We start from the raw sequence: 27,935 nt of genomic DNA, 5'->3' as shown, positions 1-27,935 counted from the left end.
TGGGAATGGGAGTAACAATTCTTTACTAGGAGAAACTAAATAACAATTTAAAAAGGCAAATGCAATTGGTACAAACAAAACTAGTGATAAAGTCCACAACCTGACACCCTGAGGAGTCGGGGTGTTGGTAGTAGTCCGGTTGAAATGACAGCTGCTCCTCTTGCAGTGGTTGATGAACTGCAGCTGCAGTGGTGATCTTTAGAAGGGTATAGTTTTCCTCTGGAGATCTGGTGGCAGTGGGGCCGGTCTTCCTCTGCGCCGGGGTTGACTCCGAGCTCCTCCGCCGTCGCCTCACCGCGCTCCGGCTGCTTCTCTGGGAATCTCGCCGAAGGAGCTGCTTCTCTGGGAATGCCGCAAAGAGAGAGCTGCTCTGTCCCCCAAAAGGTACCCCTTTATACAATAAAAGAGTGCTTGGCTTCCCCCTCGGGGTGGAGCATCTCACAATGGGATGGTGTTACGTTACCAGGCCTGCAGTGAGTCATTCAATGGCCCATTAACAAACCATTACCTCTTTGGAGCAAACCATCGTTCTTGGAAGAGATAATAAACCTGTCCAACCTCCAACAGATGGCTAATAGAATACAAGCTTATTTTACAAACCAGGACAAGTACACAGATTATTTTCAATAGGCAATGGTATCTCCTCTTGTCAGACAGGAGATGCTAAACCATCCCACCTTTGTGTTCATATGCTGTTGGAATGCAGCCGCTTTGGAGAATTCTTTCTGCGTTTGTACTGGGTTTGAATGGCCAAGCTTTGGTAGCAGATGGCTACAGGGCCACGTGGCTTCTGTGAGAAGCTGCTGGAAGCTCCCTGCATGTCCAGCAGAGCAAACCCCTGGCAGCTACAAAGATGTATGTGCCACTGGTCAAGGCTGGGCCAGTTAGAAGTGGTGGTAAGGCCTCAGTGATAACAGGTTTAAGAAAGGAAGAAAAGTTATTGCATAGTTGTAATTGCAGCCAGAGAAGAGTGGGAACATGTGAGAGGAGCAACTCTGCAGACCCCAAGGTCAGTGGAGGATGGACAGGAGGTGCACCAGGTGCCAGAGCTGGGATTCCTCTGCAGCCTGTGGTGCAGACCATGGTGAGGCAGAGGCAGCTGTGCCCCTGCAGCCTGTGGAGGACCTTGGGGATGCAGAGATCCACCCCAGCCCCTGGGGACACCCCACAATGGTGTATGTGGCTGCCTTGGAACAGGCTGTGACCCCATGGGAGGCCCGTGGAGAAGGGAACACTCATGGGAGCAGCTTGTCTTTGAAGGATTGCAGCCTCCAGAAGAGTGACCTACATTGCTGCAGTTTGCAGAAAGCTGTTGCCTGTGAGATGACTTGTGTTGGAGAAGTTGTGAACAACAGCATTCCATGGGAGGGACCCCATGGTGGAACAGGGCAAAGACTCCTCTCCCTGAACAGTGAGAGAAACGACCTGTGATGAACTCCCATTCCCTGTCTCCCTGCACCACTGGGGGAGAAGGTAGAGCTGGGAAGGGAGGGAAAGGTGAGGGGAAGTTGTCTTGAAGGGTTTTTCTTTTTTACTTCTCATTATCCTGCTCTGATTTTCTTAGTAAGAAATTCAATTAATATCTAATTCTAGTCTGTTTTGCCAGTGATGGTATCTGGTGAGTGATCTCTCCTGATCCTTAGCTCATGACCTCTTGGTTATATTTTCTCTCCCCTGTTCAGCTGTAAAAGGGAGTGATAAAGAAGTTTTGGTGGGTGCCTGCCATCCAGCCAGCATCGACCCAGTACGCTACCCCAATGTACAAATGAAGAAAATAAATGAGAGCCACAACTAACTACTGGTAAATCCATTCTTTTTCACACATTATGAAAAATGAGCTGGCATAGTGGCACTTGTATTTTGGTTAACCCTCCATCCTGGCTTCCTATAATTTTCAGCTGTTTTCTCCTTAGCATTGCCTTTGCTTTGGGCAATATTAGGAGCAGCTGGGGAAGTTTCATTTCAGTCACACAAGAAAGTACCTGATAGCTTTTTGAGGCAGCAGATGAAGATCCTCTGCTACTTGCCCAGCATCTTTTAAAATAACCTAAAGGGCAAACTAAAGACCTTCTCCTTTACAAAGTCAAAATTAATGTTCACATCTCTTGCAGAAATCTGCAGTTCAATTCCTATCTGCGGAACTATGAGCTGACATCAGAGTTTTTAAAATGGGAAGTGATATTATAATAGGGAGAGCAAGAAGATTCCTGAAAGTTGCAGAAGCTTCAGCATTATTTTACCTTAACTCTCTGTGGACTGCAGCCGATGCCCATTTTGACTTCTTAGAGGTGACACATGATGATGAGAGTTACAGGTAAATATAGATGTTTTTGACAGCAAGTAATAGAGAGACCTCTGTACCACTGCTTTGAAACAATTGTGAACATCATCTATGTGCATCAAATACAAAATATGGTTGTTGCCAATAGCAGCAAATTTAAAATAAGCCTGTCTTTGGAGTCAGCAAAACACTATTTAAACAAAAGAATGAAAGTATTTGTGCTGTAGTGGCTGTGAAAGAGCTGTGATAATCCATAATAACTTGTGAGTTAGCCTTGGCCTTATGAATGTCTTTATAGAGATTATTGTCCCTGGGGTTCAAGTATGCTGCCTACTTGCATTTCAGGGAATGGAAAATAGTTCTCCCTCTCCAACCATTCATTCTCCATTCAGCTTAGCCAGCTTTCATGGATACTCCTCTGCTATACTTGGAGTGCTGTAAAAGACAGATTATGGAAAGCTGGGACACTTGATAGGGAGTACTGGAACTAAACTTTATAGTTTTGCATCACCAGCAGTATTCCTAGTGGCAAAGTGGTTTGCTGTTATACACCTACCTCAAAATAACTCCTTGTTCCAGTCAAGCTAATTTTTTTTTTTTTTTTTTTTTTTTTTTTTTTTTTACATTTTACACCACTCAAAATACACAACAGTCGCTTATGTTTAAAAATGACATGGATAAAGAAACAGAAGAAACACCTACCTTGATCTACTTTTGGTAAGACCTAATTAGAAAGGTACATCTCTCTCTTCCTTCCTTATTCAGCTGACCTGTTGTAGGCTCTCTCTGAGACGGCTGTCAGAAGCTCCTTTTCTCTTGTACTTGCCTCTTGTTTCGAATTGCATTCATAAGTGAGGACTTGGTGCTAGCTGAGCTTGTTAGCTAATGTTGCCCTTGAATTGTTGATCAGTTCTGGACAGATATCTTTTTCCCAGAAGCCAACTTTACTTCTCCTTTATTGGTTATAATTTGGAGTTTCTTTTGAAGCAGAATAAATACTTTTCCTTTTTATTGAGAATAAAATATCTCTTTGCTAAATTGAATGTCATCTTCTTTTTTGGCCTTGCTAATTAACAACTATTTGCATCAGCAGTGGATAAAAGTATTCTGAGTTATTTGGTTGTGACCCTCTATGCATGATGACGCATGAAACTGTTTTTCTCTGTTGAATGCTATACAACACAGTTTTGAACACTGATGCAAACAATAAAGTTGTCTAAATTCATATAGGACATAACTGCATCCTTACTGAGATAGAGGTCTTTGGGGTCATATAAAGTCTGAGCAGAGTAACACCCAGGGCCACTTGAGTGATTCTAGTGTGGTCACTGAAGTGAACAAGCACAGCCTGGCTTTCATGAACCACTGTGTCTTCAGGCTCTTTAACTGAGGCTTCGGACTTTGTCATGGTACAATGGATAGACAATCACTCCTGATGAAGTTCATGTTCTGAAAAAAGTGGTCTTCTGTAATCCCCAAGTCTGTTTTACTTGGTACAAAATATATAGAATTGCCTCAGACTCAAGGTGATATACCTGAGAATTCACACACTTCTCTGTTTTCATTCTTTCTTTGGCAGCAATATGCACACTTGAATTTTATTAGAAGTCTGGTGAAACTTTGGGGGACTATTATGTACTTGCTATTCTTTAAAAGAAAGCACGGGGTTAAAGCCTAGTATGGAAAAACTTGTGAAAATGTGCTGGTATTTCAGTCACTCTTTTGAATAACACAAGAAATCAACATTTTTTTTCCTGTCTGAATCTTCATTGGTCTGAACTTGTTCTTTTGCAGGACTGTCTAGTCTAAAGGTGTGAAAACCATGAGCAGAAAGTGAGTAACAATACAGGTGTTTCATGAGAGTTTCCCTTCTACCTGTTAAACAAATGCATTTGTGTGAGTCCAGCTCCTGACAAGCAAATGCCCTTTCCTAGTAAGCAGAGCTGCTGAGTCTCCAAATTGGTTTGTATGTCTAATAACATTCATCCTTCTCTGGAAACCAAAACACAGAATGTTAAAACTGATGGTAATTATGTGAGTCTGAAGAAAGACAGAATTTCCCAGATAACATTGCTTTTCTTACCCGAAAGTTTCCATTGGCTAAGACCACAACCAAAAATGAATCCCCCTCCATAAAATAAACTTAATAAATGTGTTTTCAGAATTCAAAAATAAATCATTAATCATTAAAAAGCAAAAAAATCTGCTTTTATTAAAAGAATGTCATTGCTATTTATGGGAGTAGGGAAGACAGATTTTTTTTTGTGGAGTGGTGCATATTTGGACTTCAAGACCAGTGTCATACCTTTATAGCAGATTATTAGAAAAATTGGTCAATAATACCAGTGATTTCTTCTGCTCTTAAGTCCTCTGTTGAACATCAAACACTGGAGGAGGGTTGGCAGTTAGTTGTGTGAGGTACTGAGCTGCTGTTGAGGAGCTACAATTGGGATCCTCTTGAGAGAGCAGATTAGCACAACTGTTGAATATAACTCGTAGAACGTGATCTGGTTGTAAAGAAATATGTTGCTGTCTTGGAAGAGGGACTAATTAGATTTCAGCCTTCCTCTACTATGCCCATCAATTCTTTGCCTTTCTCACATTCTCAGCAATTAGGGGCTTAATGCATTATCTTCATAGTTTCACATTTTCCCATGTCATTATTGGCCCAGAGGAACAGCTTAATGTATTGAACAGTGCAAGGGGCATGCAGCCAGAAGAGAAAATAGAACACACAGAGTCACAAGTTAGGAACTGCCTTGCTGTATTTTCAGATGTTGCAAAAATGCATAATAAACATACTACCTGGCAGAAAGTGCAAATCCCGTGTATGTATCTTAAATTTGATTCCTCAGGTAAGAACATCAGACAGCATTTCCTGCAGTCCAGATTCCTCTCCTAATTAATGGTGCCTGCAGCCTTCCCTTCCAGGCATGATCAAGTGAAAAGAGAATGTAACTAGTGGTTAGAGCACTCAGCTGGAAAACAGAAAAAAAGCATATTTGAAGGGCTTGGATTTTGTAGGGATCCCAGGTCTGCAGGCATCCCCTGGAACTACCTGCTAAATCAAAGCAGCAAAAGTAAGTGCTGTCTATGCTCTGGGCCTAAGCAATCTCAGCTGTCCCCTTATTACTGGGATATTTCTGCGAATGCTTGACAGCAGGACTTTCTGGTGCTCAGAGATTTCAGTGTCACAAAGTGCGTAAGCAACAGAAAGTTTCCAGGAGGACTCAGGCCTACATATGTGCCACCTCTCTTGGATCTAGTCCAGATGTCAAGAGTGAGGTAGTACTGGGCTAACCAGGGAACAGACTTTGTTAGGAAATGAGAAAAATCTATTTTGGAAATGAACTTCAGAGAACAGCCTAACACACTTTGACCTCATCTGTTTTGGGGTGAAGGAGCTCATACACAATTAAACAGCACTTAAACTACTGGCTTGTGGTCATGTTAACAGCACATTTGCAGTAATTACTTACTTTTTCCACATGTGAACATTGTAGGAAGACCAGCCTGAACTTTTTTTCACATGCCACTGTATTTCAAAGTCAGACACTAATATTCCCCTGGCTTTTATCCCTTTTTTCATCTGCCATTGTATGGAGTAGGTCCTCCTCTCAGGGCAACAGCTTCCCACAAAGGCAGGAAATTCCTTAATGACAGCAAATGTAGCTTTGGCACTCCACTTGGGCTATTAAGGAGGTATTGGACATAAGCCTAGATCCATCACTTTCTTCTTGACAGCTTTAAGCCAGTGAATCAGTCTTTCTGTCACTCAGGAGGAGAATTATAGAGTAGTGGTATCTTGGGCCTCACCCTCATGCTCATTACCTAGATTCACTGCAACTGAAGATTATCTATTGTGTCACTGAGCCTAAGCCCTTACTCCTTCAAAACTTATTGTGTTCCAAACAAGGAACTTTTATAGAGGAATAAGGGGACTATTTTCCTCTGAATCTGGGATTTAGTTGCAGTTCAACTGTTTCTTATACTTGTTTTCAGCTCTTGTTTCAAATTTTCTCCAAAATGTCTGCTTTTACAATAGTGAACACTGTCCTGCAACCTTGTTTCTAACATTGCAGCTGACCTCCATCAGTGGGTATTTGAAAACATACCTATCAAAATTTAAGTGGAAAAAGGCAATAAATTGTTGGTAAGTTATACTTTGGAGAGAACAGCCAAATGTCAGATAGGTTTGGGTGTAATATCTGATTTGCTGTCAGGCAAGGGTTGGCTTTTCTCTATAAATGTTTAACAATGTAGTATCTCCCAAGTAAAATTACACAGTGAGTGAGCCAAAGAGCAGTCAAATACATGAAAGTTCATGGAGTGCTTAGCCCATCATCCATGTGGCATGACAGATGCAGAACATTTCAACACTTATTTTTAAGGTATGCACCTTGTAGTAGTAAAGTGGTTTTCCTGCCCTGCTCAGCTTTTCTTTCTTTCCATAGTATATTCAAAGGAGATACTTTATTCTATATTTTCAATGTTGGGGGATTTTTTTCTGTGTGACTACATTTCCTTTTTCCTTATATTGATTCCTCTTTTTTAACGTTTTCTTTGATTTGGTTTGGTTTGGTTTTTTGTTTTGTTTCAAATCTCTGATTTACATATGGTCCCTTTCTCCTTCCTTGTCTCTTCCATTTTTCCCCCCTCTACCTTTCCCTGTACTCTCCCCTCTATGTCCTTATGGCTGTATTACAATTAGCATCAAACAATTGAGTTCTCCCAGCTTAATTCTCCTTGTTCTTTGTTGACAGTTCACTCCTATACACAGGAATTTTTTATTCCCTTAAAAGAGAAGAAGCAATAAGGCTCTTTGTTTTCCTATCCTCTATTTTTCTAGGGCATGGAGGTGAAGGCTAGGGGAGATATTATGAGAGCGTCTTCCTCATAACCTACAGAAAAGAAAGAACCAAATGGTTTTTAGGGCAACATTGAAGGCAAAGTGGGTATGTACCTCATCAGGAGCAGCTGTCCTGGAAAAATGCCTGGCACAAACCTCAGACTGCTGGATTTCTTGCCATTGAATCTGCTTCTTAGATGCCCTCAGTGAGCTGTTGGGTAGAAGAAAGGTAGAAAGCATGGATGTGAAAAAAACCCACTTGTGGTGCACTGCCTCTGAAGGCATGCACAGAGAAAGGGACAACTAGCAGGCACACCTGGCTGTCCTGGTCCTGCTTACCTCTCTGAAGTTTAGGAGTCTTTCTGTCCATAGAGCTGACATTGCATGTCCTTGACATTGTGTTCAGCCCAAGCCAGGAGAAGCCTGTGGATCTACTGTGGATCTACTGTGGGGATTCTTTCCTGCCAGGTCTCTCTGGGATCTTTTTACTTACTATTGAAGGTTGGAAAACATTTCATTGTTTTCAAAGGGACCAGTTAGTTTTTCAAAGTATTTTGTTCTGCTTTTCTACACTTGAAGGAGCATCTGTTTTCCTGAGTTTTAACAAAACTAACCATGCAAAGGAAATCAGGTTGAATTATAGATACTGTTGGTAGAAATAGGCAATTTAATAGGGAAATAAATAATTCCATCTATATAAGAGTTGTAAGGGGAAAGATAGAGACCTTATTCAAACACAAGCATCACAAATAATAGGAATGGGGTTTCAAAAGATTACTGGCAAAGGAAATTGCTTTTTCATACAATAATAGACATTCCCCTCCCTTTCCCCCCAGTTTTCCAAAGCAAGAAAACTTATATCTATCTAGTTAAAATTTAGACAAATTGGAATGCTGCGGGTTACTGAATATGCTGCCCTGTGAGAATAGCTGCAGAGGACATGACACATTCCATGTTTTAAAGACAAGGGCTTTCATGAGTGTAGAAGAATAAACATTGTGGTAGTGACCCAACTATATAAAACAATCTTCTGATATGATTTCCCAGAAGAGATGTTCCTCAGTTATTCTGATACAGAATTTTTCAATTTGCAAAACTCTTCTCAAATTCCTGCAGCTCTGTAAAATTCAGCTCTTGAAGAAACACAGCTGAAGAGCTGCAAAGCTGTGAGGAAGCTGGCAGTTCCTACATTAAAACTGTGTAAAGTCATAATCCTTTCCAGCGACCTTTATGCAGAGGCACCAGTTCAATTTGGTTATTAACATGAACTTGACCTTTTCTTCAAATTAATTAGCATAAATCCTCACACTTCATAAGAGTTAAAGTCTCCATCTGAAGCCTTCATGACAATGACTCTGATACATTAGGGACCTAACTTTTCCACTGTTGCTCCTGCAGAAACAATCATCTAACTTAAAGGCTTTCTGCTAATTAATTCCTCTGCTTGACATTCTGGAACAGGGAGGACAAAATGTCTTGCCCTAATGAGCCAGTTGTTGAAAGCTGTGTCTCTCTAAAATATCCTAGGGTTTTTTGTTACAGCTAAAATGTGTGGCACAGCTCCTCAGTGATTTGGACCTGAGGTTCTATTCTCTTGTCCTCTTTTATCTGCCATGGAATGTCCTGTGGTGTCATGGCTGACCCACAGAGAAGCAGCGTTCTTTCATTAAAGTGCCAGCTAGTTTCTCCTGGAGGCCGGCTCCTCAAACTTCTTGCCCTTAGTCCATATCCATGAACTATCAATGGCTCTATATTTTTACATGCCAACACCATGTCTTGGTAAAAAAATCAGCCTAGATATTTTACCACAAGACACTGTCTTCAGCCCTATCCTCTTTCCTTAAGAAATATTCTGTCTTCTTTAATGCCCTGGAGCAGGGGTGGGCTTGCAATATACCCACAATAGTATTACATGCTCTTTATGGCAGACCAAGGATATTTGTCCACCCATAAAAAGAACCTCCAAAGCCCCAAACTGAATCTTTCCTTCATTCATGCATTAACTAAATAAATAAAAAAAATTATTACTTCAAAACTAATAGAAGAAAAATAACACTTTCAAAATTCTCCTAGGACCTTCCTGTTTTAATGCTCTCTCCAGCTATTGCAAAGACAAGCTGAGTCTGAGATTTATCAGGACAGGTAGAATACACCATGGACATTTCACTTGCAGTTATGAAGCATGTTGCATTTTACCCAAGGACATTAGACTTCAAATTTGCTTCAATTTTCTCTTTCATTGTGAGGTTTTGTTTTAATATATTGTGTCCTGCTTCCAGTGGTCAGAATGCCCACTTCTTTCTCAGAATAGCATTCTGAGGTTTTCTTTGGGCTGAATTTTAGCCAACCATTTACATCACTGTAAAAGGAGATCTTTATGCTTCTTAGGCAAAGCTGAGGGGAATTAAAAATCAAATCACTACTGCTATTCCTTATTGCCAGAGGTTGCAAATACATGTGTAATTGCATTTGCTCTACTGGAAGGCAGTTGTAAGAATATTTGAGAGCTTATTTTTTTCTGTTTTGACATCAGGAGTGCATAAAGCAGCATATAAATGAGATACCACATTGAAATACATAATTATGCCATGTAAGCTGAATAGTTTGAACTAATATTTTTTCTCAGGTATCCTTTTATTTTCTTGTCTATAAACCTTTTCTTATTTCAAATATTTTATCTTCTTTTACCCAATTTAATTGAAGGCTTTTCAAATTATTTTGTGAGAAAAATAGTAATTATTTGATCAACTCAAAGCACAGGGTTACAAAGTTACAAACCCTGTAACAGTGTTACAGGGTTTTGCTTGTAAAGCTCAGTGTTCATTGGCAGCATTTGTTTAAACTTTAAAATTACAAATATCACAATAAAGCAATCAAGTTTATTGATAGTTTCAGTGAAATTTCAGGCATCTTTTATTCCACTATATACCATATGATGGGAAAATCTAGAATGTCCAGACAATTTTCCAACAGTCAAACATATTTCCAACATAGTTCAATGGGATAGATTTGCTAGTGATTTAACCACTTCAGTTTTTTCCTGAAGAAATGTGTCTATTACGTGTAATTTGGAGAGAAAAAAAAAAGAAATTATTATTATGGAGTGACATTCATAAATTACTCTCCCAGAAGGAGTTTTCTTTCACAAACAAACCAAAATTTTAATTGATTAATTTAATTCCATTAAATCTACTTAATGCTTACTGTACTCCTATTACTGAAGTATTACTTAGTCATATAGATCTGTCTTTGTTATGTGGAGCCATTTACAAAAGCAAAACTTTTGTATTGTAGAGATGTCAAGAAGGGTTCTGTGAAGGCTGATTATCAGCTCAAACTTCCTATTTTTCATGCTGCACTGGAATTTAGATAGAGGAGAAGCAATTATATCTAAACCTGAGTTGACTAAGGGAAGCCATGTATCTTTGTGTATCTTGATGTACTCTTTTTGGATTCCAGTAAAGTTTTCAATACTGTCTCTCACAGTATACTGATGGACAAAATGTCCAACACACAGCTGGATAAACACATCATATGATGTGTGAGCAGCTGGCTCATGGGTTGGGCACAAAGAGCTTTAGTGAATAGGGTGACATCACACTAATGACCTGCCACTACTGGGGTTCCACAGGGCTCCATCCTTGGTTGTGTGCTCTTCAACATCTTCATAAGTAACTTGGACACGGGAAGAGATATTGAGAAAGTTCAGAGATGATACAAAATTAGGAGAAGCTCTTGACTCCCTTAAAGGCAGGAAGACCCTGAAGAGAAACCTCCAGAAATCAGGGCAATCACCAACCAGATGACCTTTAACAAAGTACCAGATTTTGCACCTTGGATGGGTCTTGGTCAATGGAAATGAGTCAGCAGTGCCCTGGCAGCCAGGAGAGCCAACCCTGTCCTGGCGAGCATCAGGCTCAGCATGGCCAGCTGGGCAAGCACCCGCTCTGCTCTGCTCTCCTCTGCTCTGGGTGACCTCACCTCGAGTGCTGGGGCAGTTTTGGGTGCCACAATATAAGAAAGACATTAAACTGTAGAGGTTGTCCAAAGGAGGGCAATGAAGATGGTGAAGGGCCTTGAGGGGAAGCTGTGTGAGGAGTGGCTGAGGTCACTTGGTCTGTTTGGCCTGGGGGAGAGGATGCTGAGGGGAGACCTCACTGCAGCTACAACTTCCTTGTGAGGGGAACAGGAGGGGCAGGCGCTGATCTCTTCTCTGGTGACCAGTGACAGGACCCAGGGGAATGTCCTGGAGCTGTGTTGGTGTGTGAGGGGGCTCGGTTAGGCATTAGGAAAAGATTGAGCCAACATCCCTGGCAGTGTTTAAAGGACATGTAGCTGTTGCATCTAGGGACATGGCATAGTGCTGCATTTGACAGTATTGGGTTAATGACTGGACTCTATGATATTAAGAAAAAAAGGGAAAAAGGTGTTTTTCATTCTAAATTATTCTATTATTAAATCAGAATGTATGATCTGGGCTTTTCCAAAGGAGTGATGAACAAGGAACACAAAGGCTTATGTGCTAATAAGATTACTGGGGAATGTTGCTGCTCACTACACATTATGTTTTATTTATCATATGAGGAGCCCCTGCTTAAACTTCTGTACTATGTAATGATGGTTGTTTCTGCTAACCAGCAAAAAAAGATGCATGTGAATGTATATATCACAATGAAAACTCAGAGGGGATTTTTATGAACACATCACAAAAGAACTATACTGTGTTTTTATTTTTTTCCAGAACTGACTACTTTCCAGTAGGTCTGCTGTTTCTGTCTTTGGCTCAGTAGACAGAGGATATCAGATTATATTCCTGAAGTTGCACTCGGTTTTGTCTTCAAACTATTAAATTCCAGCATATGTAAGATTTATGCTGTAAAAAGAATTGGTCCTGCTTTTCTCCTTTCCAGTTTAGCACAAATAAAATTTAAAAGGAATTGACAGAAATGTCCTTCATCCTGGAACCACTTTCAGGAGCCAATGCTTAGTTAGAAGCTGACTTTATTGCAAATTATGCTTAAGCAAAATAAGCTTAAACCTTATTCTACATTTGCTTTTAAATATTTAAAACAGTTCAACCAAAGTGTGTGCAAAATTTGAAGACTGGCAGTTTGCATAATTTTTTTTATTGTAGAAAACACTGAGCCCTCAAATGGAATAATTCATCATGCCAGCCTTCTATATTTATATTTCTGCTTTATAAGAAGAAATTTGTTTTATCTCATCAAAATACAGCTACATGGTTACCTCATGACAACAGCTGTGATATCACTTAAAAGGTATTTGTTATTTAACATCACAACTATGCCAGAGTTAAAAAGCAAGAGTTGATGCACCAGTGCTGTAACTATTCTATTCTCCCTTGCAACAGCTGAAACTATTGCTATTACACTCTTGTTGAGACAGTATTACTTATGTGGGGATGTTTGCATAACACTCATGTGTAAAATTGCACTGGCTGCTGAGCAATTAGCCTTTTGGCCTGTCTCTCTGCCATAATAGTGTTTTAAAAGTGAGTAACTGCTTGCCAGGCTGTAGGCACTCCTTAAGGGCTGCTACTGCCCCTGTGTGCACATACATAATGCAGAGAAGTGCTGTTCATCCTATTGCTACAGCTTCCCTGTCACTGCAGGAAAGAGGGAAGGGCAGCTGGCTATTCTGCATTAACAAAACGAAAGGCATTCAAGCAAATTTCTACTCTCTGTGGTGTATTAAAACACCCATAGCAAAGCTATAATGTGTGATTTTCATTTAAAAATGAAATACAGCAATGGATTGAAATTGGTATGCTCAGAAAAACAATCTGCAGAGGCAAAAAATATAAGCAGGGTGTGGCAGGGAGTGGATGTACCTGGGAGTCTGTACAGTGCCTACCAGAGTCTTGGCTGAGGTTTGTGTACTCTACTGCTAAATCTGATGGCAAATTCTACACCAGCACATCACTCCATGCAGCAGCACAATGATTATATTTTCATTTGTATGAAAAACTCTGTCTGAATTACTGATCAGAACTAGGGCTGACTCATTCCTGAAAATATTTTTCATGACATTTTCTCTCAGCATTGCACCTGAGCATCTCTCAATTACTGCATAGGCTTCAAAGGACCCCTCTACACTGGAAAGATGGCCCCAAATTAAATTAAAAACTTTTTTGTAAGGTTTGTCTCCAGCGGGCAATAAGTGTACTCTCCTACTTAATTAAAACTCTTCTCTCTTAAGATTTGGTGTCCTGCCATATGAGAATAACCTAACAGCAATCAGCAATGTGCCCTATGAAAAAACCTTTCTTTAAACTGTCCTAACATTTCTTACTGGCATTTATTTTGCCAGCAAAGCAGTTTGGAAAAGAAAGTCCTAGGTTAAGCACAAAAGCATTAAAGCAATGATCAGCAATCTGATGAATACACTGTTTTTTCTCTGACTAAATGAAAAAATGTTTGTAATATCATGGCAATTTTTGTATGTAATGAGTTCAAGTCAGATACATTTTTGGGGGATATTTTTTTTTTCTTTTTTTTTCTTTTTATTGTGGTTGTCATGGTTTAACTCCAGCAGGCACCTAAGTAGCACACAGCTGCTTGCTCATTTAATCCAGCATGATAGGAGGAAGAGGATTGAAAAGGTAAAAGGCAGAAGACTTGTGGGGTGAGATAAGAAGGATTTAATAATTGAAATAAAATAAAATAATAATAGTTATTAAAGCTATATATACATAGTAATAATACCAATAATAAAAAATAAAATAACAGCAACAAAAAAGATAAATAAATCCATGAAAAACAAGTGAGGCAATTAAAAACAATCACTCACCATCAAACAACTGATACCCAGATAGTGCCTGAGCAACTTTCCTCCTAGTTTATATGCTGAGCATGATGCCATAGGGTATAGAGCCTCCCTTTGGTCAGCTGGGTCAGTGTCCCAGCTGTGTCCCCTCTCAAATTCTTGTGCACTCCTTGTCTGCTTGCTGATGGGATGGGGTGGGGAGCAGCACTGCTCAGCAATAACAGAAACATCCCTGTGTTGCCAGTACTGTTTCCAGCACAAACCTAAAACAAAGTAACTATGAAGAAAATTAGCTGTATTCCAGCCAGAACCAGACAGAGGTTTGCTTGCTTTCTTATAAAACTGTCACACACTGGTGTAATGACTGACTGGAACTTTGAAGAGGTGTACTGAAAATTAAAAACTCACTGGGATTATTCAGCTGTTGTACCTACTTTTAAGTCCTGATTTCTACTAACCAACCACTTGAGTGGTTGGACAATTCATTGAGTCATTACTCTGTCAGAGGGATGAGGCAGTTGATCACCATGGGGACAAATATGGCTACATATGGTCTAGAGTCCAGTCCATTGACACATTCAGTATTAAAAAAAGGCATGGAACATCTTCCAGGGCTGTTGTTATGGAGCACAGTTTGAACAAAAATAAATGCATGCAAAGGAGGGACACAGGTATCATGTATTACAATTCTTGAAAATCAGATTGCTGGAAGTAAACTCAAACCTTTGAAAAAACTGAAGGCTTGGCTGGATCCAACTGAGAAAGTTTCTCAGGTCAACCACCACATAGATTAATTCCTTCATATAGCTCTACTGTGCTACTTAAACTTAGCTTTTCAACAGTGTTTGAGAGAAGGCAAGGGCTGTTCAGGAGACTTTTGCTGTTAAGAAGTAGTGAAGGAGAACACCTGTGATGTTGCTTTGGCTGTGACACCAGCTCTTCCCAGGGTGGTGAATGAGAACTCTGCTGATGGACAGATTGAGCCCACACATTGCTTGTTAAAGGTATCTGGCTGTGCACCAATGTGCTATAGTGCTTGCATTGATGAGTGTTTATTTAGTAAGTTGCAATAATTGGGCAGCCAGCAGTTGCTTAAGCCTTTAGAGGTATTTATTTTATAAATATTTAAATACCTATTAATAAATAGGTATTTATTAAATAGAGGTATTTATTTTATATGACCCAGCTAATAGTCTTCAGCCAAAATGGCAAGTGCTTTCCTCTATGGCATCTCCAATGGGAGATGGTCAATAAGTAGGAACAGCCTGGCCTGGTATATATTCTATGGAGAAAGGGGATAAATCAGTCTGTTTTCAAAATTTCTGCAGAATTTTTCTATCTGAAACAATAAATTTGATTCTATTTCAACTTCCAAAAGCCATCTGATTGCATTATCCAAAATGCAGAATCCAAGATGTCTCTTGACATGAGTTCTAGTGGCTCAGCTGACCAGGTGAAGCAGAAAAAGTTTCTCTGATCTTTACAGTGTTAATGAAGAAGCAGATGCAACTGGCAATAATCTTTAGAAAACAGCCTCTCCTTCCCAGCTTTGATGTCTTTCTGAGCTGACAGTACAGTGACTGCAAGAGGTATTTCTTTTCCCTGGTTTAGAAAGATGAAATTGTATTTCTAAACATAGTTTATAATTGTTGAGGGGAAGAAGCTCCCTGAAGAAATTAAGAAACATTGCCTTCTACCTAACAGGGAGCTTTTATAACTTTTCTCCCTGCTCAGGAAGACAAGATCCCCATGCTGATCCAAAAAGCCCTCTTTGCTTCTAACCTGAAAGTAGAAGAGATCACAATGTGTTTATGAACTTAAACATGCTGAAATTGCCAATTGTTACCAACATGGGTGGGTTAATTTTAATCTTTATGACTTAGTTCTAGCCTGTTGAGAGAGCAGGACAGTGCTTTTTTCTCTGTTTCTCTTGAGCAGAACTGGACTATAGTGACAAACACAGAGAAAATCTGGTGTGATGTGAAAGTAGCAAGAAAAGTTTTTTTATCTTGAATTAAATTTTAAAAGATTATTTCTTGTTTATATGTTTTGTCCACTAATCAGTCAGCTTAATCTCTGGAGACTACACTTTTTAGAAGTGTTTGCTAACCTTACTGGTAAAAATATACAGTAACAGTACAGCACAAAATCCTCAAACACAAAGCAGTCAAGAAAATTGGTGGACTTTACAAATACCAGAACAATTTCTAGGCAAGTATTTTCATGTTATTATGACAGAGTCCTATTTCCTGGTACAAATGGAATTACACGAAAAAGATGATTCACTCAGAATATTTGAGCACTAAAATTGTAGCAAAGACTGGCTAGGCTGACACTTGTTTAAGAGTTCCAGGAAAAATATACTGAGGAAGAAAAGAAAGAGAAGTTGAACAAAGGAAATCAAGATTTAAAGTATGGAAAAGCTAGCCAAGAATATATTTTTTCAACACTTTATAGAGTATGGGGGAAAAGATTAATGAATAGACTTGCTCTTTAGAAGGAAGAGTTTAAAAATAGCCTGGAAGACAGAAAAAGGGAAGAATAGGAAGCAAACAGCATGGAATTTATTTCTTCACCTCTTTGTGTTAGGTCTTGTTTTCCTGTTTGATGCTTGCCCCTTGCCTTGTGTTTCCCTTCCAGCACCACACTTTCCTGGGCTGCAGTTCCTGGTGCCTTTTGGGACCCCCACCCTTCCTGAGAAGGGAATGAGGGAGTACTCTGTACCATGACAGTCTTGCTGCTAAAGGTGAGCCAGGTGGCATCTCTCTGTATCCCTCTTATCATGGCATTTCTCCTGGCATGGGATCTTAGGCAGAAGATGGTTCCCAGAGAACAACAGACCAAGGTAAAAGTGCTGCAGAAGAGGAATTTTGGCAAATAGAAACAGCAAAGAAATTCTCTTGCTAAACTGTTTAATACCAAAGATTAACTCTGCCCCCAAAATCCATCAGATGGATTATATAACCTTCAGTATTAAAGAACCTTAGATCTAATTTAAAATGATTTTTGAACCTCCATAATTTTCATCTTTCAGTTCGTCCAAGAATTTTCTAAACTGAGGATGTGTTTCTTTATCTTCTGCTTTCCAAAACCTCTCAGTGACATGTATCTCTAATACTCCACAAAAATGGAAATCTCATTCCATTGTTGAGCTGCAGAGAAGGGAAAGAAATATATTCACTATACTGACTCTGAATAACAGAAACACTTGAGTGAGCACCTAACTGTTATGCATAAATACCTGTGGCTTACATCATACATTTTAATCATACTCTTAGTTAATTATTTTTTTATTCCTCTTCATGGGCTTGCTGAGCCCACAAACAATTAATCTGCGTCAGCCGTTACATGCAAAGGAAATTTCTAAATACAAAAGTACATGTAGTACTTTTAAATTTCTAAATACAAAAGAACACACAGAAGCACCTGAGTTGAGTATTTTGAAATGGATGTGTGATTTTGTTATTCAGCTGAGATTTTCTCTTCCTAGCAAACTATAAACTATACATTTCATCACCTTTAGGACTGATGTTAAATGAGGCACAGATACAATCTTTAGAACCTGACTGATAACTAAACAAGGAGGGAAGAAGTAGAATTTCAGGCAAATCTGGCAAACCTAGAGCTGCAATGCTCTAGTGGGAACCAAAAGACCCATTACAGCCATGGGTCCCACTTTTTCTTTAATTTGGAGGAATCTTCATTTACCAGCTCACACCATTTCTCAGGCATGTCCAAGACATATCTCAAATAACACTGGCTGTCTATTTTTTGGCAACGGAAATAAGGTTAACACTGTCAGTAACAGGAGGGTGGACACCAAAGTCTTCATGTAAAAACACCTATACACCTTCTGTTTTGTTTTGTTTGGTTTGGGTTTTTTTTCCCCATTATTTTCCCCTTTTTTGTTCTCTACTGCTTCAATTCCTGGACTAAAAAAAGTTCCTTCTCTGACAAACTTATTCTCGGTGCTGTGTTCAACAAAGATATTAAAACAGCCAAAGTCCAGGATCCACTTTCATGATATGCAAATGTTATGCCCATAGCAAAAGGACTTCATTTCTGTTGGAGGCAACCAGAATTTATCAGAATATATTTGTGCCATTTCAAAAGCTTCAATACCTTTAACTTAGTCTCCAAGAAATGAATATTGGAAGAATATGCTGTTCCCCCACTTATTTGTATAAGAATAACTGAAATGCCTTAATCAGTCAAAAATAACTACATTCTATGAACAGTCTAATTCACTCCTCTAGGCAACTCATGTACAGGTGGGCTTTGACTACCTACTCTTCCTAAATTGCTTGGCTAAAACATATATACTTACATTCTGAACCAACCCACCATTTAACAAGTCTGTATAAGCCAAATCCTCCTGGAAACCATTTCCAAACATATCATAAAATGGTAGAATGGCTTGGGTTGAAAGGGACTCTAGAGATCATCTTGTTGCAAGCCCCTTGCCATAGACAAGGACACCTTCCACTAGACCAGGTTGCTCAGTGGGAAGCTGGGTGCTGAGAGAAGTCAGTGTGAATTTACAAAGAGGAAGTCATGTTTAAACTACCTCATAGACTCTACAAAGAGATTTCTGGCTGGTGGATGAAGGCAGACCAGTGCAAGTTATTTAGCTGAACATAAGCAGGTTTCTGATATAGATTTCCATAGTTTTCTATAACGTCCATACGGAAAAACTAGTAAAGTATGGGATGAATAAATAAAAAGGGAGGAGAAGGAATGCTAGCAGGTCAAATGAAGTGATTCTTTCCTTCTACTCAGAACCAAAGAGACACCTCTGAAGTACCAGGTCCAGGTTTGGGCTCTCTGGTAGAAGAGGGACATGAGTATGCTGCAGAGAATCCAGCAAAGGGATGAACAATAAAGAGCTTGGAGCATCTGATATCTGAGGAGAGGCTGAGAAGACTGGGACTGTTCAGCTTGGAGAACAGAAGGCTCAAATGGATGTTATCAACAAATACAAATGGTGAGGGGACTTAAGAAAATTAAGCCAGGCATTTCTCAGTGACATCCAGTAATGGGTTAGGAGTCAATGGAATTGAAAATTCCATTTTAACTTAAGAGAGAGACTTTTACCTTAAGGATGGTCAAAAACCAGCAGAGGTTGGCCTGAGAGGCTGAAGAGTCTCCATGCTTATAGATAGTCATAAATGGCCTGGAAAAAGTCCTGAACAACCTGCTCTAGCTGGCTCTCTGCTCTGAGTAGTGCTGTTGGACTGCTCAGTCTCCAAGGGTTCCCTCTAGTCTCAGTGATTCTGTGATTCTGAGCTGAAGACTATCTGTGGTTGACAAACCCTTTGCAAGCTGCATTAGAGAATAAAAAGTGCTTTATAGCCATACATGGCTTAGGTTGGTGCTGACCTCCTGACATCCCCCCTAGCAGGACATAATTTTCAAACACATTGGTGATCCTTCATTGTTCAAATTTAGCAACCTAAAGCTAGTGAGGTTTCTGCCCTAACTGCAGAAGCATAGTTTCACTCTTACATTTGATATTTTCTGCAGTAAGATAAAAACCAGAAAAATATACACAGAAGTATACACAGAAGTCATAATGTTTTTTTCTTTATTATGAAAGCTGTGTCCTCATGCATGTGGTAGTGTTCAAAGCAACAGTCTGAAAATTAATACTTTGGGGAGTACTAAAGTCAGCTGATTTTTTTGAATATACATGTATATATTTTTGTTCTAATACCAGATGGATAAAGTTATGGTTCTTTCTGTGCTGACATACTATGCTAATGAAAACTGTTGACAAAGGATTTGTGCCAGTTTTGTGACAACCTGCGCAGGAAGATTTAACAGTTTTATTTGTTTTAGATTAAAGGAATGTTCTTTCAGAATAAATATTTTCATTTAAGCAATATAGGCAAAAAGGTTTTCTTTTATGAGATATTTATTTAGCAATTTGCCTGCTGAGAATTTTTTTCAAATGATGCCAAATATGCAGCAATTGGAATTGGTTTATTTTCTTTCCATGGAAGAGTGTGGGGGCTTTGCTGTCAGTTTTCACATGGTGTCAACAAGGTCATCTCCCACTCTGAAGTCTGTCAAATCACATTATTCCATATATAATGCTATGCCTCTACAGAAATGTGGTGTCTTGTATTGACAAACTCTCCTATGTCCTCTCCCTAGATGTTTATGCTCATGTTGTCTTCTTACCAGCAACTGAGTCAGGATTGAATTTCACTAGTGAAGTATGCAGAGTCCCCCTTCTCGTTACCTGTTTGCAAGCATACCCCCTATAGTGACCATACTCAGCCATGGGCATATGGCTGCTGATGTGTGACCATCCCTTTTCCTCCCTCTTCTCCTTTCTCTTGTGTTTGTTGGTCCATGGTGCAGCATGACCCTTCCTTTGGCCTAAACATTTTCTTAAACATTCCACAATACCTTTTACACAATGCCACAAGACCCTTCCAAAAGGGTCAGAACATTCTAAGAAGTCTCCTGAAATATTCCCCCAATGTTCAAAATTATATTTTCCCTCCTTGTTAGTTACACTGTTCAAGTGACCCTCCTCAAGGCTGTACCTGAACATTTCCCTTAATGGTCACCAATCACCAGCCAAAGAGTTCTGGTCATCATTATGGTCACTTTCCTTTTCCTTTCCATCTATCAGTTTCATTGTTGCTTTTTCATTCCTTTTATACTAATTAGTCCTTAACTAAATAACTAAATAAATCAGATGCTTGCTTCCACCTACCCTTAAAAATATATTGTATGTGTATTAAGTCCATACTGGCCTCCAACACTCAAAGGAGAGCAGGATGTTTCCTGCCCTTTGGAAGCATTTTCAGTCACCACACTGTGATTAAAGGTACTTGCAGTGGGTGGGTGTCCTGTAGTGGCTCTTCTGAAAAGGGACAACACCGAAGGTTGGATTAATTCCTAAGGAGGTGGATCCTTTGCACAGCCTGGAGAACTGTGCAACATGAGATCCCCACCCTACTAAGTATTTAGTATTTGATTCCAGAAAGATTCTTTGCTCAGTAGTTATTTCTGACCTTAAAATTCAGCTTTTTAAAGCTGCTTAACTCTAGCATTAGCAATGCGGGTTTTCTGACTAGCTGGTGGGTAAAGACTATTTAAAATTCAGTATTAATATAAGTGCACTTTGTAGATCAGTTCTCTGGATTTCACATTCAAAATGTACTACTAAATGTTAGTGCAAAGGTTATAAGTTATAATAAAAGGTTGAGAGAATCCATTCAGGTATTAACATTTATATAGTCTCTGTCTGGAGCTCTGGGATAAAGTAAGTTTTGTACCAGAAAGCTAATTAGTAGTGAGAAACTGATCATGCCTACTTTGTGAATATGACATAGGTCAACGTGCCACTCTGCTTCCTGTAGGAAGTCTCTCTAGACAGACAAGCCCATACTTTATGTATCTGAATTAATAAAATATTGGCATTTAATGTGTCTACACATAAAAGCACACACTGAGCCACAATGTCAGTATAACATCCTGTGAAACATAAAAGCTGCAGCCACAGAGCTTACAGTTGCCAAAAAGATGATAAGCTCAGATCTGGCAGCTTTGTTGCAACATTCATTTAAGGAGGGCTGTGAGATAACTCCTGGATAACTGACATTTGAGGGGGTTTCATTATGCCACCCTAGTTTCAATTTGATTATAATCAAACTTTGCAGAAAAACAGGGTTTTTATTGACACAATAATAAGTTGTCAAAGTAAGAGCAAGAGTTTTAATGAAACTTAGGGACTTTATTTTATTTTTTTAAACAAGTAACTGAGTTTGCATACCTTTGGTACAGAAGAAAAAAAATTTCCATTAATTTTGCAGGTTACCAAGAGACAACTCAGACTACAACTGCATTGCTGTGCTCAGAGCTTCCTGTTGCAGCATTCTTTCCTTTGGTTTGTCCCTTTCAGTCCAGCTTCAGGACTCAGAGTTCCAGGATCTATCCCATTTTTATGTTGAATATTTGTTCATAGGATGAACAGAAAGAGATTACTTTGTTATATCTTCCCTTGTTTCATAATGACATAGCAGAGTTAGAGCTTCATAAGCTGTGTATGTGTACACCATCTAGTGACTGCATAGCCCTTACATTATTTGATCTTTCATAGGAGAATATTTTGTCCTTAACTTTGTTATGACATGTGATGTTTACCCTATATTTATTTTAAGATCAAAGATTTCAAAATTGGACATTTGAATCCTGAGTCAGTATTTCAGGAGATGGTCTTGGACACAAAGAGGATGCCTTCAGTTAGGATTGTGAATCTGACTTTGAAACTGCATTTGATTATAAATCTTACACATATCTCAAATAATTTTTGATAAATTTTGCCAAAATCCTCAGCAGTTTCTGGGTATCTGAGTATATGGATTCTTAAAATCCTATGAATTATTAAAAACTTTAAAACACTAGAATATTTCAGTCTATTATCAGTTCTTATACCCAGCCGGTGTTCTATACATAACAACATTTTCTGATAAGAAAATGCATGCTCAAAAGACATGTGTTTAGCAATGCTTGTTCTGCAGAGTTGGTGGGATAGTTCAACAGTCATTGTAAGATTTCTGTGTTCTCACTGCTTAATCTAATCTTAAATAAGATACTAAGTGCTCTGCAGTTGGGATACTTTATTCAACAGCCTTAACTCTTCTATAGAACCTTCTTGTTCTTCTATAGGGACCTCTGTGGGAACTTCAATATTTTGTGAGCTCAGCTGGCATGGACATTTCTCCTTTCACTCCTTTTGTAAAAGTGACCAATCATTTTTCTGTTCCTGTTTTACTTTTGGGATAACTGGAACAAGACCAGATCTGCTGCCACTATTCTGAATACTTGTAGAGTCTTCTAGCCTGGAGAATAGACTGAGGGGAGACCTCACTGCAGTTACAATTTCCTCATGAGGGGAAGAGGAGGGACAGGCACTGATCTTTTCTCTATGGTGACAGTGACAGAACCCAAGGGAATGGCCTGAAGTTGTGTCAGGGGAGGTTTAGGTTGGATACTGGAAAAAATTTCTTCATCCAGAGGGTGGTTGGGCACTGGAACAGGCTTCCCAGGGAAGGGGTCACAGCACCAACCTGACAGAGTTCAAGAAGTATTTGGACAGTGCTCTTGGGCACCTGGCGTGATTCTTGAGTCACATGCTGTGACTCTCAGGCACATGTGTGACCCTAGGAATGGTCCCATGTAGGGCCAGGAGCTGGACTCAATGATCCTTGTTGGTCCCTTACAACTCAGCGTATTCTTTGATTCTCTGCTGCTCTTCTCATTTGTGTTCTCATCCAACCTGTGCATACAAGATGTTTCACATTCTTCTTTTCAAAGGGCTGTAGCAACTTTGCTGTGCTTATTCATCTATTTTAGTGTTTGGAAAATAAAAATCAAAGTTTCCTGCTCTCCTTAATGTACCATCTTACCATTTTTCCTGTAAAAATGTAGGGATGAGATCAGAATTTGTGGGATTACATGGGTGAAGTTGCAGCTTAACTATAGCATTGTGATTGTACTATAAAACGTGTTTTCTAGGGAAAACAACACAGCTATTCTATTCTATTCTATTCTATTCTATTCTATTCTATTCTACTCTATTCTAAATTTCACATCAGAGAAAGCAGTGATGGTATAAATTGGCTAAATTAAATAAATAGTATTATTTTAAAATAATGGATGCATATGTTCATGTGTTCTGAACTGTATTGAACAGTTGCCAAGGTAAACCATATAGCCACTCCGAACCACAAGGAAAAATGTAGAGTCCCCAGAAAACAAAACAAAACAAAACAAAACAAAACAAAACAAAACCCCCAAAAAACCAGGATTCTCAGTAAATTACTGAGCAGCATACCTTATTCTGCAGTGAAAATGAAGTATATGACTCCTGCTAGAAAAGCTGACTGAAATATTAATACCATACCATGTCTGAGGGTGGAAAGAAGGCAGATATTGACCAGAAACAGAAAGAAAGAAAAATGCAGGATATATTTTAAAGAAATATTTTTTAAAATAAGTTCCTGTAAGTCACAAATCTCAATAACCAAACCAAACAAACAAAGAAACCCTCCCCCCCCAAAAAAAAACACAACCAAAAAAAAAACAACCCAGCAACAAAAAAATTAAAGTGGACATCTCAAAACTCTTGTAGGAATTTCTATAACAGACAACAATTTTACAATTACAGTGTGGGATGATGAAATGACAGTTCATGGACTGTGGTATTTTAGCTCAGAAGAAGCAAACAATTTTAATTAAAGATGATTCTTTTGCATCTATAAGCTACCATTGAAAGTGCAGGCAATGACAGGAATTTTTCCAAGAAAATTCCAGTGGACTTTACTGAATATCCAAGTTCAGATGACATAATTAAATGGATTTTTAATCAATGTTGATGTGTCCTGGAATCATGGATTTTACAATGTTTAATGTCCACAGACTTGCTTTTCAGACTATTTTCAGGGTCTGAACACTATTTTCGCACTATTTGGAACTCTCACAGCATTTCCAGATTCGATTCAAAGGTAGGTCTGAGATTTACTTCCCAGTCAAGAAAAAAACAAATCTAAGAGCCTGTGAAAAAATACTAGAGAAGAAATGGCACCAAGATAGCTCAGACAAAGATAGTATTAGGAATGTTTCCTTGTTCATGTTTTTTGTATATGGTGGGGTTTTTTTTACAAGAAATAAAAGCTTTTATGAACTGTCTTGGCTTAACACTAAAGGCATTCATTTAAAACAAAAGACAAAACCAGGCTTGGGTTCAAATGCACTTTTCTTTTGCCTATTAAAGCTATACTTTAGGAGTGGCAGGAAGGGAAGCAAACAGTCTGGCACCTTTTCATCCAGTTTCTTCTTCTCTCTCCACCAGACAGCTGCCTCATGTTATGAGCTGAGGAAGAAAAAGCAGTGTTTAGCCACACACTGTTTAATGAAGGTCTGAGGCTCATTGTTTTCTCTGTTGGAGTCTGCATCAGAGAAGGGTCATAGCATTTAGTTTGGAAAATAAACCTACAGGGTGTAGGTAACTGATATCTAGGTCTGGATTGGTCCCTTGCTAAGAACTCAGAGAGCTGCATTACAGAATAAAACATGAGATTTTTCCTTTATTTCTGGGCAAGAAAACTTTGTCAGTACTGTGGTTTAGTTTTTGGGTATTAAATTTTCTCCAAATGAACCTATTGGAGAGGCTGCATGGTAGATTAAGTGGAAGGGTTTGCAACCTTTTCTGGCAAAAGGATGGCTTGGGAGATTCTGCTTTCCTTCCTAGGAAAGAAATATAATACACACCAGTTCTATATAAACCCAGAGGTCAGTAAATTGGCAGTCCAATAAGACAAGTTGCCATGGAGATCAGGTGATTTAGTAGTTCATAGAGAAAGGCTTAGTCACATATAACTGTGAAATCCTGAGTGTGGTGGTGAAAATGCAGGCAGAATGAAGTCTAGACATAAAGAGAAAAAAAGTAATTTGGGATCTACTTGTCTGGTATTCAGAGGAAAAAGAAATGCTGATGAGCTTTCTTAACATCTGGACAAATGTTGAAATAGTGAATGTATGTCCATTTGATAGTTTCTGTGAGTTTGTGGGCCTCACACTGGGCATCTCCCTGAGGACTCTCCTGACAGGGGAAAACCCTTCTGAAGTAGTTCTTTGTCAGGAAAAGCAGATCTACAGGACTTTTTTGGTCTTTAGGTTCTTGTTTTATTGTTATCTTATTATGACTTTAGGTCTGCACTTAAACCTTGCATGCCTGAAAACAGCACAAAAATGGTTAATGACTTTGTGTTTTAAGGCCTTTTAAAGTCAAATTAAAACCTAAGCTACCTGTTGTGGATGATAGATAAATATGATTGTTCATAAATAACACATCGGGATGAGAACAGTTCTCCCAGCTAGCCGGATGACACCCCTGCCTTTGGATGGGTCCTGGGGTGAAATGGACTGTTCCATCCCACCCCCCAAAAGATGTATGGTTCACCCCACACCTCTATCCCTCCCTTAAAACATTAGTGCATGCAACCCCATTGGATATGCCTTATTCCAACCCTCCTCGAAGCCCCTGATAAGTAGGCTTTGAGGGGCCACGCGCTCTCTTGGAACTTCCTCCCCTCTTGGAACCTCATCCCCTCTTGGAGCTTCCCCTCTCCTAAACCCTCCTTTTGTCTCTCTCCTCCCCCCCAACTCAGGCCCGGCCATGTGCTGCCCCTGGGAGCACGAGGCAGGACCCTCCTGCACCCCCAATAAACCTCCTTCCCCAAGAGCAAACTTCAGAGATCTCTGCCTCCATTCATCCACACCGTGCCGGAGCCTAATATTTTCTACAGCTACCCAATTAAGAAGTGACACCTACATTATTTCTCTTTCTAAATCAATAACTGACCTCTAAAGACTTGCAATGTGGATTTTTCTGCCTAATGACAAGATACCACCCAAACCTATGAAGAAGAAGGAAGAAGAAAGAAGAACTCAATACCCTGTATCCTTCATCTTGTACCCATCTACAATATGCTAAAAATCCTAAAACCTAAATTTCTCACCCATGCAACATACTAAACTACTCTCTACAATCCCTACAATCTGTTTCACTCTTTCATGGTCTCTAGTTTACTTTGAAGCTTTTGAGGCCTTCTCCATGAATGAGGGTCAAAGTAATTTTTCTGTGAGTCAGAGCACCCCAGGGCAGACATTCCCCCTGTCCTGGGTTCCCACAGGCTTCTATGGCAGGAAAATACAGTTTAAGAAGTGGGATAGCCTGCCTCTCCACTGGCCTAGGAGCAGTAGAGTCTGATGGTTGTTGCTTCCTTCCACCCCTATGGTCTGTACCAGATCCTGCCCCCACCAGAGAGGAAAATGCCTGCTTTCTTAAACAAAAGTGGTCACTCAAAGTCTGAAGCGGGCTTATATTTCCTTCTTTCTGGTAAAGTGGGAAACCTCACAGAAGGGATTCACTGTTGTGCTGGTTTGACCTGGCTGGGTGTCAGCTGTCGACAAGAACTGCTCTATCACAGACCTCCACAAGTGGACAGGGGAGAGAAAATATAACAAAAGGTTTGTGAATTGAGATAAGGTCTGTTACAGTGAGCTCATGGGCACTCTATTTCCCCTTCCCCAGGACCCTGTGACTCTGATCAAGATAACCCTGGACCCCTCCTTCCTGCCCCAACGGGGTTGGTGGAGAGCCAGGGAAGCCCACCCTGTCCAAAGTCTGTATAGACCCCTGACATTTCCTGTTCATCCTCTTTTGCCCTGCTCTCCCCTTGGACACCACAGAATAAAGAGAGCTGAACCAACGTATTTCAGGGTAAGAGCATCTTTTGGAAATCTTTGCCATCTCCTGATATTCCTCCCCTCACAGCCTGCTTACCTCTGAGCTAGCCTAGGATATTTTGGGGGCTGTGTGAGGGGGGGAACGTCAAAAGTCTGGGAGAGATCACTCATTAAACACCAACATGGGCAAAATAGATTCAGACAGGGGATATTAATTTAATTTATTACTAACAAAACCAGGGCAGGATAATGAGAAGAAAAATATTTAAAAACAAGCTTCCTCCATCCCTCCTTCCTTCCCAGGCTCTACCTCCTCCCCCCAGCAGTGCAGGGAGACAAGAACTGGGGGTTACAGTCAGTTTATCACAGGTTGTTCCTGCTGCTGCTCAGGGAGGAGAGCTGCTTCTCTGTGCCCTGGGAGAGAGTTCCCCACAAACTGCTCCAATATGGGTCACTTCTCCATGGCATTTGGTTGGTTCTTCAAGAACAGGCTGCTCCAGTGTGAATCCCCCATAGGGTCACAAGTCCTTCCAGGAAGCCTGCTCCACCATGGGCTCCTCTCTCCATCCTGGAGCCCACTGTATTGGCTCTGTTGGACATGGGGGAAGCTTCTGGCACCTTCTCACAAAAGCCACCCCTGAAGTGCTATAGCCCCTTGCTACCAAAACCTGGCTGTGCAATCCCAATGCAACTATTAACAGAAAAAGAGAGTAAAAGGACAGAAAATCTGAGAAAAGAGAAAGTAGAGCA

At 39.8% G+C, this 27,935-nt stretch overlaps 1 long non-coding RNA gene across 1 annotated transcript in view; it reads right to left on the bottom strand.

Annotated features, from left to right (window-relative positions):
- LOC146767835 (uncharacterized) overlaps positions 1-27,935 on the bottom strand; it is a 33,715-nt gene continuing 5,780 nt past the window's right edge. Inside the window, exon 2 of the long non-coding RNA XR_014953644.1 lies at positions 1-27,876. This is a non-coding gene — a long non-coding RNA (uncharacterized LOC146767835). The remainder of the gene's footprint in view (positions 27,877-27,935) is intronic.

This window comes from Lonchura striata, chromosome 3 (genome assembly GCF_050655825.1).
Source record: "Lonchura striata isolate lonStrDom1 chromosome 3, ASM5065582v1, whole genome shotgun sequence".
Lineage (NCBI taxonomy): Eukaryota > Metazoa > Chordata > Aves > Passeriformes > Estrildidae > Lonchura > Lonchura striata.
The sequence above is the reverse complement of the archived record's forward strand: the minus strand, read 5'-3'. Positions and strand labels throughout refer to the sequence as shown.